Here is a 15,671-nt window from a genome sequence, read left to right on the forward strand (position 1 = left end):
GTTTCAGAGAGTTCTGGGGCGTAGAGCCTGTCCCTTGTCATCTGGTATCTGGCCCTGGAGTGATGAGGTGGGTGGAGAGGGGCCTAGAGTGTGACTCCCACAGAGGAGGGTGGGAGCTCTGGATTGGTTGGCTTGCAATGCATGGCTCATGCCTTTACTATCTCTAGGAACTGACTAACCCTGAGAGAGTCAGTCCTTCCAGAGTCAGCAAGGCCTCAAGATGTTAAAGTATCAGCATACAGACAATAAAAGGCATGGTTAATATAGCCTGTCACTGGTTCATAGATAATGTGTGTTGACAGATTGCATGAATGTATAAAATGATCTAGATTTGAGTAGGATGGCTGAGGCTGTAACCCCTCCTTTATTGTAAGGGGACAGCAAGTCCTGTTGTCATCACTGCTACAGACCCAGTTTGGAGAATGAATGGCAACTTGTTGTCAGGATCCGCTGGGCACCACTGTGCACCTGAGGGGAACTGGGGGAATGCCCTACCTCCTGTCATAGGGATCACCAGTGATAATAAGACAGAGCCTCAGAATCCATTTCTTAAAATGTGAGCAATGTTTTTGAACTCCTACTATTTACAATGGGAATGCTCAAAACCTCTTTAAAAACAAGAGGGTGAAGTCTCATTATTTAGAGTTAATGTTTTTCCTCACTACATATTCCGAGTCATTTCTTATACATTCTGTTTAACCCGGTTCTTTGCTAAGGAGCGTCCATTCACTCTACTGCTATTTGAGGCCATGATCACCGTTAACTTAGTTTTTCTTTTTTATTTTTCCTCAGTTACTCTCCCAGTTTACCTGCTCCCTCTGAAAAACACAGTTAATTGATGGTGAATTAGGCCACAGAAGCCTATTATTGGAAGTGATGGAATACAGAAGGATTTATGGGCTGGATTTTTTTTCTTCTTCAAGAATTACAAGTTAACCCCAAATTATAGCAAGAATTCTTAAGGTTCAATAATTAAAAGCAAAAGGCAGTCCCCTTGGAAAAAAAAAAAAAAACAGTGTGGTCTGGAAGATATCTTTCAAATTAAAGCAGACTGTGTAACTCCCAAATATTATGGATACAAATTAGCTGTATTTGATCACTGGATCTTATTTGCCCTAATTGTCTTCATTTCTGTGGTTTCCTTGTACATTTTGTTTAGAGCACACTTGGTTTGGTAGCTCGATGTTGGGGTCTGCGGTGCTGGTGAGGGCAGGCTTCAGATTACGAGAGAGAGAGGCCTTTGTCAGGAGATATGTGTTTTTCCTCAAAGACATAGAAGCCTTATAAATTCAGACCAAAGATATGTTAAAAACCAACAGCTTTTGTTATGTGAAATGTTTTGCTTTTTTCTTGGAATGATTGATGTGAACCTGAGAATTTGAAATTTGAGGAGCTAAGCAACCAAGAATTAGAACCTTATCTAAAATTTAGGCACAAACTCCAGACCGCTGCAGTTGAGAAACCGAGTTAGAAATCTCCTGAGAAGTGGCTTTCCCACAAGATTCCTGATGCTTCTTAGTTCTGAATGGATGAGAAATATGGCAAGAATGTACCATTGCTTTTAGGATCTTTTGTCCCTTTCTCTGGTTTGGGGTAAAAGTAGGAAACCAAGGGATGCAAACAGATGGATAAACAAGTGTCCCTCAAGGGAACTATTTTGGGGTTCGGGGGCCATGCTGGTTTGGATTGTGGGGAATGTTGTAGGCCAGTTCTCTTCTCCAAGCTTTTTTCCCCTGTTCCCAGAACTTCTGCCTGTAGTGGATGTGGCACCAATTATCACAGTAGATGGCTTGGCAAGCTCTCCCCCCTGGAGACCTGAATTCAAGTTCTGGCTTGGCTCAGAAGGGAAAAAAAGACTGGTGGTCTTGACCCAGACTTTTGTGGGCATCTGTCCACATAACCCTTACACACACACACACACACACACACACACACACACACTCCACTCTGTTGAGTTCGTGGACATCCCTAGGAAAGTCCCAGAACAGAAATGGAAGAAGTGCTATGTGGTAGATCCTTTCATCACGTTTGCCTCTAGCCAGAAATTAGTCCTTTGTCTTTGAGGAGCATCATGCCTCCACTATACACACTGAGTACATTGGCAGGAATAAATGCTGTGGGTTGTGTGAGTTGCATATACAACGCCACATCCAGACAATGGAGAGGAAACCTAGGAGTGTGTGTGTGTGTGTGTGTGTGTGTGTGTGTGTGAGTGTGTGTGCACATGAGTGTGTGCATGGATGAGTATATCTGTGCCTATAAGTTTGTGTGTGCGTGTGTGTGTGATGGGATTATGGTGATTTTAGAGGGATTACTGACTTCACGATGAATCACAAAAAGCTGGCTGAGTATCTCTGACCAGCTAAGAATCTTTGCACCGATCTTTCTATGACAAATCAGATTTGCTCTGAAATGTCCTTGTCTTCGGATAAAGGACACAGTGACCACAGAGACACATGCATCCAGCTTCAATGCTGCCCCCAGCCCAAATGCCTACACCTGTTGTGGCCATGCTGGATGTAAGTGGGTCAGTCCGAAGATGAGACCTCATGTCTTCTTGCAGTGGGGTGCCCCTGAGAGTGGGTGAGGTCGTAAGGGGTTAGCTGGCTCATTATTTCCCTCGAATTCAAGCTTATTTTCTTTTCTCTGTCTAGAACAAAACTCGTAAAGTCAAGAAAGAGTTTCTAATTATTTGGCTTTTTCTCTCCATGTAGGTCAGTTAGATCTCAGAAGCTTTTTTGACTGGATTTTGAGACAAATTTTGTCAGTTCTAATGAGGTTTATTTTGTTGTCTCTTGCAGGAGACAAAGGAGAGACACTTGCAGGGTGAGGGGAGAATTTGAGTGGGTGGGAGAAAGGAAGTGAGGATTGCTAAAACTGGTTAAAGAAAATGTCCATCCAAGTGTTTGGTTCTCCCGTGGCCATTTGGGGGCAAAGAATTCTATAAAGATCATGAGGCTTTCCAACTGTTTCCATGAGGAATTTGTTTAAAATCTTTCCAACAGCTTCCATGAAGAATTTGTTTAAAAATCATACATAATTTAATAACATTTTGCTTTTAGATGGCAGTATTTTAAAATAAATGTAGTTATTATTATGTCTTCTATTCTTTTTATTTTTATTTGCTATAAAACTTTGCTGTCCTTCCTCCATTGATTATAATTTATTATTATTTATTAGGTAAATGGAAATGATCTTTGTTAAAAATATATTATATCTGAGCTTATTATATAGCCTAGTATCCAGTAATAAAAATTAAAAATTAATATATACCTCCCCCCATTCTTTCTTCCCAATTACTCACTTAGTTACATTATTTTAAGCTGATGACACTTAATTTATTTAGTTTTTGCTTGTCTTCAACCTGCAGTAACATAATATTTCATAAAATGTATCTTAAAAAGTTTCTTTTATAGCCTGTATAGATTTAGAGCCTCACAATATCAATGATTTATTTAAGTTTGTTAGTTTTAATTCTGAACGCGTGTCTGCCACTAAGAAGCTTATTAAACCAATAACCATAAATGGATCTGTTTATTCATTTTTTATGAAACCCCCAGATCCAGCATATTTGGGTGTGGGAAACACATTAGTCTTTCTGCGTCACCATTCAGAAGTGAATGTCTATTGGAAATCTCATAGTAAAATTACATCTCTCTTCAATGCATTCAGCTTCATGAGCTTAGCTAAAAGAAAAAAAAAAAAAAAAAACATTGACCATGGCTCAGTTACCCCCACAACTGAGTGTGTACTCCAGAATGAGCTGCCATGGGCGAGTCTGGGTGCCCTTGCCCCCAGTTGTGACAGACCACGCGTGTTTCTCATGGGGGCAACATCTCATTAGCGGAGTACTTCTTCTAGGGAAGTGCCCTGCGAACTTACACACAACATCTCCGTCTAGTGTTCGACCAAAGACATGGCCAACACATCCAACAAGGAAGAAGGTGTCCAAAGAGATGCCCCGTGTGGGACTTTCTGAGGACTGTTGAAGGTGATACCCTGTTTCTCTCGTGAGTACTGATTTTAGACACGAACTGAGGGTGAGATACTACTCTACCACAGAATCATTGACAGATGGATGGTATTTCAAGCACAATTTGAATTTCCTGCTTGGTTTCTTTCTCACGTCTCCTTCTGTGATGCTCCTGTGATCCTTCTCTGAACTTCAGCTTGCACTCAGCAGGTGCCCATCACCAGCTGAGAAATCCCAGGGTGAAGAGATTAGTGTGTTAAAAAGTTAGAACAGAAGTCAGCAGAGTCTGACAGTTCTAGTATGGTTCAGAGCAGTGCCTCATCAAAAGCTGTTCTTGAAAAAGAAAATACTTCATTTCTGTTACATGTGCAATTGTCACAGAAGCTTCTGCCTGGAAGGTCCCTGTTTTTTTTCTTTCTTTTTTTTTTTTTTAAAGTCTTATTTATTTTTTATTTTTTTATTTTTTTTTAAAGATTTATTTATTTATTTGACAGAGAGAGATTACAAGTAGGCAGAGAGGCAGGCAGAGAGAGAGAGGAGGAAGCAGGCTCCCTGCTGAGCAGAGAGCCCGATGCAGGACTCGATCCCAGGACCCTGAGATCATGACCTGAGCCGAAGGCAGCGGCTTAACCCACTGAGCCACCCAGGTGCCCTTAAGTCTTATTTATTTGAGAGAAAAGGGGGGAGGGACAAAGGGTAAGGGAGACCAGAAGACTCCCCATTGAGCACAGAGCCTTTGTGGGGCTTGATCACAGGACCAGGAGATCATGACCTGAGCTGACACCAAGTCAAGGTCCCCATTCTAAGAGTTTCTAAGGAGCAGCCACCTTCTATTCAGACATCCCGCCCAACCTGACTGCCACTTTTCTATTTCTCCTTTCAAAAGAACCACTTTGTGAAAATGCACCCTGGCCTGAACTGAGCTGGGCTGTGAATGTCACCATTAGCTGTAGCCATTATTCTGTCGAGCTAGCTGGTGGCAGCATTTCTTCAGCTTATCAGTCATGAGCCAAATGCTAAAAATAGAGCCTTCAAAATTATAGAGTGAATTTAGGCATTTCTGAACACACATGATAATGCATTTTTTTTAGTTGAATGAGCCAAGTTGCCTTTTTATGGAATACTAATGTATGTGATAGCTTGAGACTCCCAATGTTTTCTCTTTTGGGTATTCAGCAGTCACCTGAAAATTGAAATCCCACTTGGTTCATGGCTGACTGGAAGAGTAACACAAATGTGATTCAGCCTTGCCAATTTAGGTATACTAGGGCCATGCTAACAGGGAGGCCAGAGGAGGAGCAGAGACAGTGGTGGAGGTCCTTGTGGTAGCCAGAACCCTCCCCAGCTCTCCAGAGGTTTCCATGCAGCCATTTTGGTCTGGCCTGTTCCTGCTCAGCACCACTGGGAGTACCATGCTATGGAAGGGGATGGCTTTCTCCCACTTTCCATCCACAGGCTGCCCTGCCATTGTGTCAGGAGAGGCCACGCTGTCTGCACTGTACAACAAAGAGAAATTTATAGAGGAAATGCACAACAGACAGAAACTTGGCATCACAGATTAAAGCCAAAAGTCTTACATAATTTCAATTGATATGTGTCTGTGTATCTTCACGGGAGCTCTACTCTCCTAGAAGCTGGGTGCTCTGGGCTGTCTGGAACTAGGCCATTGGCAAGCATTAATCAATTAACATTTTCTTTGTTTCTTCTAAAACAGAAAATCCCATTCCTTCCTGGTTATGAGTAGGTCGCTTTTCCCCTTTTCTGGGCATTTCTCATTCCTGGTTTATAAGTTAGTTTGCTCTGCTGGAAAACCTTGGCCAACATTACCAGAAGCTGTCCTCTGAGCCTCCTCCCCCAATTCTCCTGTCTCCTCAGTTATGACAAAAGAGCTGCATGTATCACAGAAGGGTCAAGAGGCTCTTCTCTCCTCCCAATTCACATTCCTGCTCCAACTCAAGCCTCATTATATACATCTGGGTTCCCTCCATCATAGCAAGAATTATGCTCCTGAACATCTATGTGGGAGGGAAATTCATACTTAAGGATATGGGAGAAAAATCATATATGGGTGTACTGGATTGCAAAATATTCCCTCAAAATTCATGCCACTTGGAACCTCTGAATGTGACCTGATTTAGAAAATCGGTCTTTGCAGATGTAACCAAGTAAAGATGAGGTCACACCAGAGAAGTGTATGCAATGTGACTGGTGTCCTTATGACAAGGACAAATTTGGACACAGACATGCACAAGCAGAAGGCCATGTGAGGATGGAGGCAGTCTTCAAGTGACACATCTGGAAACAGTGAGAATGCCATATGCAAAAAACAGATGAATCTCGCAAACATAATGTAAAGTAAAAAATAATTAGGCACAAAAAACATGTTATAAGATCTTATTTATATAAAATTCAAAAACAGAAAAGCTGGAACTCTGGTGTTAAAAGTCAGTGTAACGGCTACCATTGCAGGTGGGGTGGTCCAGAGAATGAGGGAGCCTGGGGGGTGCCGGCGACATCTGTCTCTTGATCTGGGTGCTCTTGATACTAGTGCGTTCCTTTTTTGAGAATTCATCAAGTGGCTCATTTGTGAGTGGTGCATGTTCAACAATATTCACTGGGGTCCAGTGAGGAGTCCAGCAGTGCTCAGCAGTAGAGTGGAGACCACCAAGAACAAGGAGATAGACCACCAGAGACTCTGACTAGAACTTTCCAGGAAAATCCCTCAGGTGTGCAGTCTCCAGTGGAGCACACTGGGGGGGAAAGCACACTCTTTCCTTTCTGCAGTCATAAACAGCCTCTGACAACCCAATATATGTGGTAGCTCCATTCTGTGGTTGACCACAGCTCCCTTTAAACCCCATATCAAGCCGGGGTCTTTATAGGGAACATGTGACATCTCCAAATTACAAGATTTTAATGAGGATTTTATGAAGGGACTCTGCAATGTTAAATCAGGGTACAGGGAAATGAGGGGGCGATAGCAAGAGCTCGGACTGTCAGCCTTCCTAAGCCAGAAGGAATGAGGGCAGCTGGTAGGTATAGAGTCCTGTGGAGAGGGCCATTTTGAGATGAGCTATCATTTTAGTTCAAGAGGCTTCACATGTCAGAAGCAACTCCTCAGAAAGGGGTCGGGGGACAAATACTGAAGGCTACCTGCTGTTTCCTTTCAAACCCAACACGCCCACCCCAGAACTCCAGAATGGTGCTGCACCCTGGAGGGCTTTTCATTTATTTGCTTTTCACTTATCTTAGACTTGATAATATAGAAGCATCGGGGAGGACCCTTCCATGGTCATGGTTTATGTACCTCTAAAACATGAGTTATTTTGCTGGAGTATGACATATACTTAGAGAGGTGTCCACATAAGTAAATCACTCAGTGAATTTTCATACCATGGACATTGCTGTGCAGACGTTAGGCTTGTGCACCGTCGGCAGACACATCAGGCTAAGGGATGCGTGAGGTGGTACAGGACAGCTACCATGAGGGTGAGTGCGCCATAAATCAGACTAGGCTTCTTGTTTCTGGTGTTCTCAGAAAAATATGGATTTTCCTGAGGAGAAAAAATTATCAGAGGATGATGCTTGCTTAGAGTTCTGGATAGGAAAGAAAAACAAGATAGTTAAGTGGGATGGAATGAATTGAAGATTATACAGGAAGTGTCGGGCCGTATTTTATAGAAAGAGTGGTGTATCAGTCATTTGTGTCCAACTTCCTTTACTTATCTGGAAGAAGCAAGTACCATTAAAAATGTCATGAGTAAACGTTGTTAATCCCAAGGCATGATTTGCTTGAGAGCAGAGATATTAACATTGGATTGGCTTTAGTGTAAAAAGAAGATGTGTTTATAGAAACTTCATTGAAATCTTGAGGCTGACAATGGGCTTAATAAAAATGTCTAGCTCTATTTTGCTACTTTATCGCTTGAAGTTCAGTGCAATGAGTCAGAAGAAAAGTACCCTAATATATATTGCCACTCCATCAAATTCACTGTCACAGTGGGCCAGGGACTTACTGATACTGACCAGACTTTACAAGTATTGGATTCTTTTAGTCCATTAATAATATTTAGGGTGTGTGGTAACCACAAATGAAGTTATGGTGGTGAGCCCTGTAATAATGAGCCTCCGTGTCTTGGGCTTATCCTACTTTCTGGTTATGTTTTCCATATAGGATTACATAATTGGCTAGTGAATGTGTAATGGTTTGGATGTCATAATGGCACAGTCTGACTTCCTAGCAGGCCTTCACTTTCTGAAAACCAGATTCATCCAAAAACTTAAAAACCAAATAAATATTCCTTCAAGTGATTGCTGCATTCCAGTTGTCATCCGGCTTGTAATGACTGGTTTTCAGTGTTCGGTGATGGCCCGAGCCTAGAATAAATCTTGTCCCAATCCTCCATGTCATCACAGGCATTAAAGATCATAAACCATGCTCTGCCTCGTCTGTCAGTTGCTACCACGTTCTGAGCGCCGGCTAAAGTAAACCTGCCTCGCCGGCCCGCAGAGTCACCCAACAGACGTTTTATGGCTGCTTTTCCCTAAACCAGATGAGAATGATTATGAACTACAAGGGTTCTTTTGATATGACCTATTAATAGCCATGTTATTTTTTTGATGGGGGCAGGAAGAGTCAGGGATGTTGGCACAGGATGGCTAAGCAGTGGGCACTGTCCCCCGCCCTCCTTGAGCAGGACATGGCATTGGGAGCCGGTCACCCTCCCCAGTTCCTGGGACGCACATGTGCCTGCCTGGCCTGGGTCTCCCACACTGCTCTTGTCCGTCCTTTCTCTGGGAAAGAATGTTCGACATTCAAGCTATTCCAAGCAGCATCCTTGATGTCTCGTTTCATGGGTCCGTTTCACACCGCAGTGATTGTTCGCCGTTAACTTTCATACCTCGGCTGTTTGTCTTGGCAGCTCCCCCTGTTTTGCTAACTGGACAGAATCAGGCAAAGGCAGCCTCCCCTACACACACGGGAAGGGGCGCCATCTATCATCCCTCTGCCAGCCAGCAGGACGCCCGGCGGAGGCCTGGGGCAGGGCCAGAGGGCGAGTGTCCTCCATCTGTCTCTCTCTCCCTCCCTGAGCTGTGAGGAAAATGCTGAGGCAAAGATTTCACTCACAACCTTTTGGACAAACTTTGAAGAAAAATATATGAGGAGAATTGGTAAGGTTGAGTCAGCAGAGAGTAATGGGGTCAGGAGAGGAGGAGAAGCAGGGCTGATACCTTCCAGACTGGGCATCTCTTCTATGAGGAAGTACTTTTCACAGCATTCATAATGTGGAAAGTGCCTGTGTGTGAGGTGGTGTATTTTCTACTTGTACTTGCTCAAGAAGGTTGGCAGCATCAGCCCATGCAAACCTTTTCATAAGTTCAGATCTCAAGGCTCATCAAACCTGATGAACATTATCCTGTGCTGAGGGGAAGAGAATAGGCAAAGAGAAGTATAGCTTTAATATGGAAATTTCCTTGAATTAGGGATAAAATTGAATTTTGGACTAGAGTCTGAAGGAGAGAACATGGAGTACAGAAAGATGGTTACATTTGGATAATAGGTTAGAGTTAAATGTCAGACAAGATTCCCTCTCTCTATTGGCTTCTGCCGAAGGAAACAGGAACGATAAACCTACTTCACCCAAGATTGACCGCCATATTTCTCTGGCTCATGGTCTGTGTCTGGCACTAGTCTTCAAGAAATGATTGCTAATCGCTCTCAGTTTGGTTTCTTCATCAGTTTTGCTTAAGGTTCCCATATTTGACCACATAGTCACTTAAACATCTTCCAGACAAAAAGAGAATATTTGGACAACTTTCAAAGAATCTAACTAAGATGGCATTCCTTGGGCATTGCCTGCTATGAACCCCTCATATCTATGGTGTCTAGCTGGAACTGGGCAGGATTTGGCTTGAGCATGGTGTAAGCAGGAGTTAGAATCAACCTAGAGGAAGAGAGAGGAAGAAAAACAATGTGTTAGCTTGGAGTGTTGTCTCTGAGGACTGGAATTGAAGGAGCCATCTTGGGCACTCACTGATGAAGTGGATTGAGATTTCAACCTATATAGATATTTCCATGGGAGAAAATGCCAGCAGGGACCCTAAAAAGTGAGAACTGAAAATGTAGGGAAAGCCTTATTCTGGAAAGTTGGTCTTAATAAGCTAAAATTAGTTTTGTTTTTTTAAAAAAATCACACAGAAGTGACAATGTACATGTGACCCACATAGAGTTGCTTTCTGGCAGCGTTTTTGGGCTTCCTTTATTTCAGGGCACTTTTCCACATTTTCTCTCTCATTCGATCATTTTGGAGCTATTTCTCACTGGCTCAGAGTCATTTGAGAATAGATTATTTGCTCTTCTGTTGCCTGGTTGAGGGCCAAGGGAGAGCTATTTAGCTCAGTGAATCTTTGTTGATTCAACTCTGAATGAGAGGAATATTAATTACCTCTTGGAATTTCTATGACAAATAAGTGCAATGATATTTAGATAAAATATGCACAATTGAATTCTGCATTTTGCATCAGACTCTCACTTTTCTATTTAGGGAAAGAGGAAAGCGCTGACCCAGAAAGACTATTTTATTCCTCTTTGTCTCTTACTCTTAATTTTTAGAGGCCAACACTTCACATTTTCCCCAGTAGCGTATTTCGATATCTTATATCACAGACAGCCACAAATGTTAAGCTATTTGCTGGAAGCAAGCAATGTAGTCCAAACAGCCTAACTAGATGCGGGGAGAAGCCTGGGACGGGGGACAGAGGACACATGAGATGACATGAGAGAATGGAAAAGATTGGGAAGGACACCACTGTGGAAGAAGGAAAACTCAGACCACAATGAACACAGTGTGAGGGTCACCAGTGCCCTGAGTCCCAACCCAGGTTGCCTTAGCCCTGGTTCCATGTCTGAATCATCGAGATGCCCAGCTGAGGTCACCCTCCCACAGTCTGTGTTCCTACTGCTCATCTTCCTTCCCAGCAGTACAATCAAGGGTGGCCTATTGGCTCTCTAGCCCAGGAATGGGCATTTCCTTCTCCTGTCACTTTTCCACTTGCGGTGCTCTCCCTCTTACACCAAGCCACCCCAGCCTCAGAGTGCTTAAAAAATTGTTTTTGGCATGTTCTAGGCCATGCTATGAAGAGAGGGCTGACTGAGTTGGTAAACCGTTAAACTGGAGCTATCATGTATCGCCGAGGACACCACCAAAGGATCGGGGCCTCCAGGGCAGAACGCCAGGAGAGCATCAGATCCGAGTTCCAAGAAGGAGTCTGCTCCCATAATTACCGACACCTTCAGTGCTGGAGCCTCAGGGAGCCTTCTCCTTGTGAGCAGGAGTAGCAGTGATCCTCTTCTTGGAGTGCAGTGCTGTGGGGAAGCATTGGAAACAAGACTGTTGGGAGCCTCGGGATCGCTTTGGGAAAAGACTCTTTCTGCCAGAGGGTTAAACCTCTCATGTAAGGGACATCTGCCAGTAAGAAGGAACTAAGTTCTGCGCAGACATAAAAATAATTGAAACCAGCTACCCCAGGCCATGCTAAGTGCTTTCCATGTGTTAGCCCTTGAATGTTAACAGGAGCCCTAGGAGACAGGACCACCACTGCCCCATTTCACATTTGAAGACACTGAGGAAGCGGGACAAAGCAATTTGCCTGAAGCTGCCCACAATTTAGGGGAAACCCAGGATTCCAATTACAGTTCAGACTCTACAATACACCAGTGGGCTCAGAATGGTTTTTATATTTTAAATGGTTGACAAAAATTAAGAGAGGATGATTTCATGGCACATGAGAATTATATGAAATTTGATTTTTGGTATTCACAAATACAGCTTTATCAGAACACAGCCACACTCGTTCAGTTATGTCCTGCCTGTGGCTGCCTTTGCACTACAGTGGGGGAGTTGAGCAGCTGTGACAGAGACCACACAGCCCACAAGCCAAAAATATTTATTACCTGACCCTGTGCAGGGAAGGCTGACCAGGCTCTGCTCCAAACCAGTGGTTTCCCAAGGTCAGTGTACATCAGAATCTCCTGGAGGGCTTGTCAAGATGCAGATTGCTGGGCCCCAACCAAGCTGCTGATTCAGTAGATCTGGGCAGGGCTGGAGAACTTGCATTTCTAGAATTTTCCAGGGGCAGCTGATGCCACTGGTGCAGGGACCACATTGAGAGCCACTGCTCCAAAACACCACGTGGTGCTGCCTGGGATGAAAAAGAACTCAAGAAGTCCTTAGGGATTCCCAGTACATAACCACCTTTTGAGAAAGGGTCCCACTGATCTTTTCCCTGGTGAGTGGTTGTAGCTTGGGCAGCAGGCTTATCAGGGATGGGAAACCAGACCTGTCTTCAGAGCGAACCACTACTCATGCTCTGCATAGCTACAAAGGGGCCATGATCACGTGGTGCAGAGTGGAGACGCATCACACTCGTGGTGCAACCCTGTCCCTCTGTTTAGTAAGTATTAAATCACAGGATAGGTGAATTTGCTGTCTATAGCAGTGCACCCCATCTGCCCTGCCAATCCCTGAAGTTTGGATAGAACAGCTGCTGGGACCATCTACCCGCCTCTGCATATTCACACGTTCCTTTGCAGTCACTGCTCACTGCAGTAAGTTATTTATTCATGTCATTTGTTGTGATCTTGAGGAATCTAACTGGCAGGACTAGAACTTATGGGTGATGGCCCGGTGTCACAGTTAGATATCCCTGGAAGAGGGCCTTGAGATTAGCATGCCGAGGGTTTATTGGGGCATCCTCTCAAGAGTAACCCCTTTGTGGCGGGGAGGGGCTGGTGTGGGTGGAGGGGGAAGTTGGGCTGTTGCAGTGTCAGAAGCTCCAGGCTGCCCCCGCAGTGACCAAGGCTAGGATGAGTCTGGCAGGGAGTACTGAGCAGAGATGAGATTGGTCCTTTATGCCACAGTTTCCCTGCCTGTCTCACTGGCCACTGGAACAGGCTTCACCCCTGCCTCCCTCATGCCCTCCCTGTTCTGTGGAGGCTTCTGGTCATGTGACTCATGCCCAGTTCTTAAGGTTTACGCCGAGGTTCCATGGCAGTGGGTAAGGAGGATGTTTGGCAGAGAGTTGCCTGAGTAGAGATTAAATCTGAGTTCTCTATTTAGCACGAGAGATGCCAGCCTTTTTGAAGTAGAAGGCTTGGTGGGGAATCACGGTGTCATCACTGAGATTGTGCTCCATGTGATGGGAGGTGAGAAGGACTCTGGGGCCCTCGGAGGTTCTTCAGCATGGAGATCTGAGTGTCAGGGGGATCTCTGTGTTGGGAGGGTATTAAAGAAAATCTGCCCCACCTCTTCTAAGCTGGCCAGTATGGAGAAAGGAGATGCCTGGTCTCTATCTGTGAACTGCTGTATGTTAGAACCGTGCCTGGGCCGGCTGGTGTTCTGTAAAGTACCTGTCTATGTGAATGGCAGGATCATCTTTAAGAGTTGTGACTCTGTGGCTCAAATATAGAATTCTTTTGAGCAAGTAACACTTAGCAAGGGTCCTGTCCTCCCTTGAAGACCTCTTGCGGCGGGGGCACGTAGGTCCGGATGGGATCAGGTTGTGCACGACCAAGCTTCAACAGCACCACCATGTGGCAGTGGGAGAAACTGCAACAGTGATTCTACAGGTTTCTCTCCTGCTGCTGTTGCATTTTTGGAGCTTATGGGCATTTCTAGGAAGGGGACGCTTAAGACAGCAATGTTTTGATTTACCACGTGAGAAAATCAGAGAGATTTGACAGGATCTGTGTTTTGTTTTGTGGGTCATCTCAATTTACGTAGGTTTGACACACTGATATGACCATCATGCATGTGTCCCCCTACCCCCGTTTCTCAAATGCCACGATCAAAATAAAGCTTCCCCATGTCTGAATTCACAGTTTCTAGACCCATGCCTGTCACAGAATCTTTACTTATTTCTGGGAAAGACAATTATGAGGTAAATATTCATAAAGTTAAATTGATTAATTTCAAGTACTGTTTTTTATTCCAATAATATCTTATATCTTTTCATACTTTCTTGGTATAAAGTTTTTCTTTCCCTCATGAAATGTTTATGGTGGTCGATGGTGGGATTTAAAAAAAAATGTTTTTACTTGGCAAAACAAGGATATGGCAACCTCATATCAATCACAAGTTTCCACATTTTACTTATCTGTGAAATCTAAGGCTCTAATGACCTTTTTATCTCCAAATGTAAACCAAATTAAAATTTATAAAGCACAGTATAGTTTATATAACATTTCTGTATCTAATGTTTTTAAAGCATTAAGCTAAAAGAGCAGAACTTAATGACAACCATATAATAATTTTATGTTTTTTCATGACTGCCCCTGCAAACCAGCTACGTTGTCTTCTCTTTTATCCCAGATAAAATCTGGGATAAATCTTGTGATTTTTCTAATCAGACTATATTTTTTAAAAAATTCTCCTTTGGTCACTTCTGGTCAAGCAGTTTAATTTTAATAATTAAAAGATTTACTTTAATGCAAAATAATAACGCCAAATTTCTGGTGTGGGGAAAGAAAATGCAGCAGAAAAACTCAGTCCAAATGAATTATCCCTTCTGTTTTCTTCAGTGCTAACCACTGGTGTTGGGTTAAAAGTTGCAAAGCTGGCCTTGGCCACATCCCCTGCAGGCCCAGCCCAGGTGTCCTGAGACCTTGCCTGGCATGTGGACACACTGGGCACTGCTGCGTTTTCCTTCCCCTCCTGTTTTTCTCCATTGCTCTTTTCAGGAGTTCTGACGCTGTCTGTTGGCCTTGTTTCTTCTGGGTCATTTTTTCTCCAGCTGTCAAACGAGGACATGTAAAATTTACCAGCTCGCAGAGTGAACAAAATGTCACCAAAGCTCTTGCCTCTATAATTCATAGAGTCAGAGGGCCCCTGTCTGCAGAACTATGACAGACCTTAGACATTTTAGGCTTATCTCCATTTCACAGATGACTAAACAGAGATCCACAGAATTTAAGTGGCACAATGTGAGCCAAGAATCTCTTCTCAAATGACTACAGAAAGAAGCTTTTAATAACACACACAGTGTGATACAACCCCAGTTTGAGAGGGACTTGAAGTTTAAGCAATTTGAGAGTCCTTTTTCAGAAGGACTAATACAAAATCGAAAGCAGAATTGTTATCATTTAGAAAGAAAAAAAATCACAATCGTTTACAAATTTTCATAACTTGCAAAATAACACCAACAGCATAAAATCCAGGAGAATAATATCTTTTTGACTTAAACTGTCCAACCCATCTCTGTAATTCTTCTTTCCTTATTTTTTTTGGCATATAACTACCATTTCCCCACACCAATTTTGTATTACCATTTCTGTAGAGAGATTGGTGATCAATTTCAGTCTTTTTTCTAGCACAAGTGATCTAAATGTGTTTCTTAAGGATAGTTTAAAAATTTGTCTTTCAGCTTTGCTGCTCACCATTGATATCATGATATAAATTTCAGTGGTGTTGTCAAATTTTGAAGAACTTTTATCAACTTTCTTTCATATGTGAACTGTAAGGTTTGAAAAACCTTTCCACAGACTGACTTTTGACTCTGAATTTTTCAAACCTTGTTTCTCCTCCCCTACTCATGGTATTCCAATGCCAGGCCTTATAGAAATATTTGGATTGTCAGATGACCTCTGACCCTAGACCCTCGGGTCACCCCACTTGATGTAGCAGCCACATGGGCTCTGAGC

The 15,671-nt window shown here is 43.3% G+C and overlaps 1 long non-coding RNA gene across 1 annotated transcript in view; it reads left to right on the forward strand.

Annotated features, from left to right (window-relative positions):
• LOC116587840 overlaps window positions 1-11,810 on the forward strand; it is a 52,398-nt gene extending 40,588 nt beyond the window's left edge. The window contains exons 3-4 of the long non-coding RNA XR_004284667.1: window positions 3,902-4,010; window positions 11,101-11,810. This is a non-coding gene — a long non-coding RNA (uncharacterized LOC116587840). The remainder of the gene's footprint in view (window positions 1-3,901; window positions 4,011-11,100) is intronic.
• Window positions 11,811-15,671: the final 3,861 nt, after the last annotated feature.

This window comes from Mustela erminea, chromosome 4, assembly GCF_009829155.1.
Source record: "Mustela erminea isolate mMusErm1 chromosome 4, mMusErm1.Pri, whole genome shotgun sequence".
NCBI lineage: Eukaryota > Metazoa > Chordata > Mammalia > Carnivora > Mustelidae > Mustela > Mustela erminea.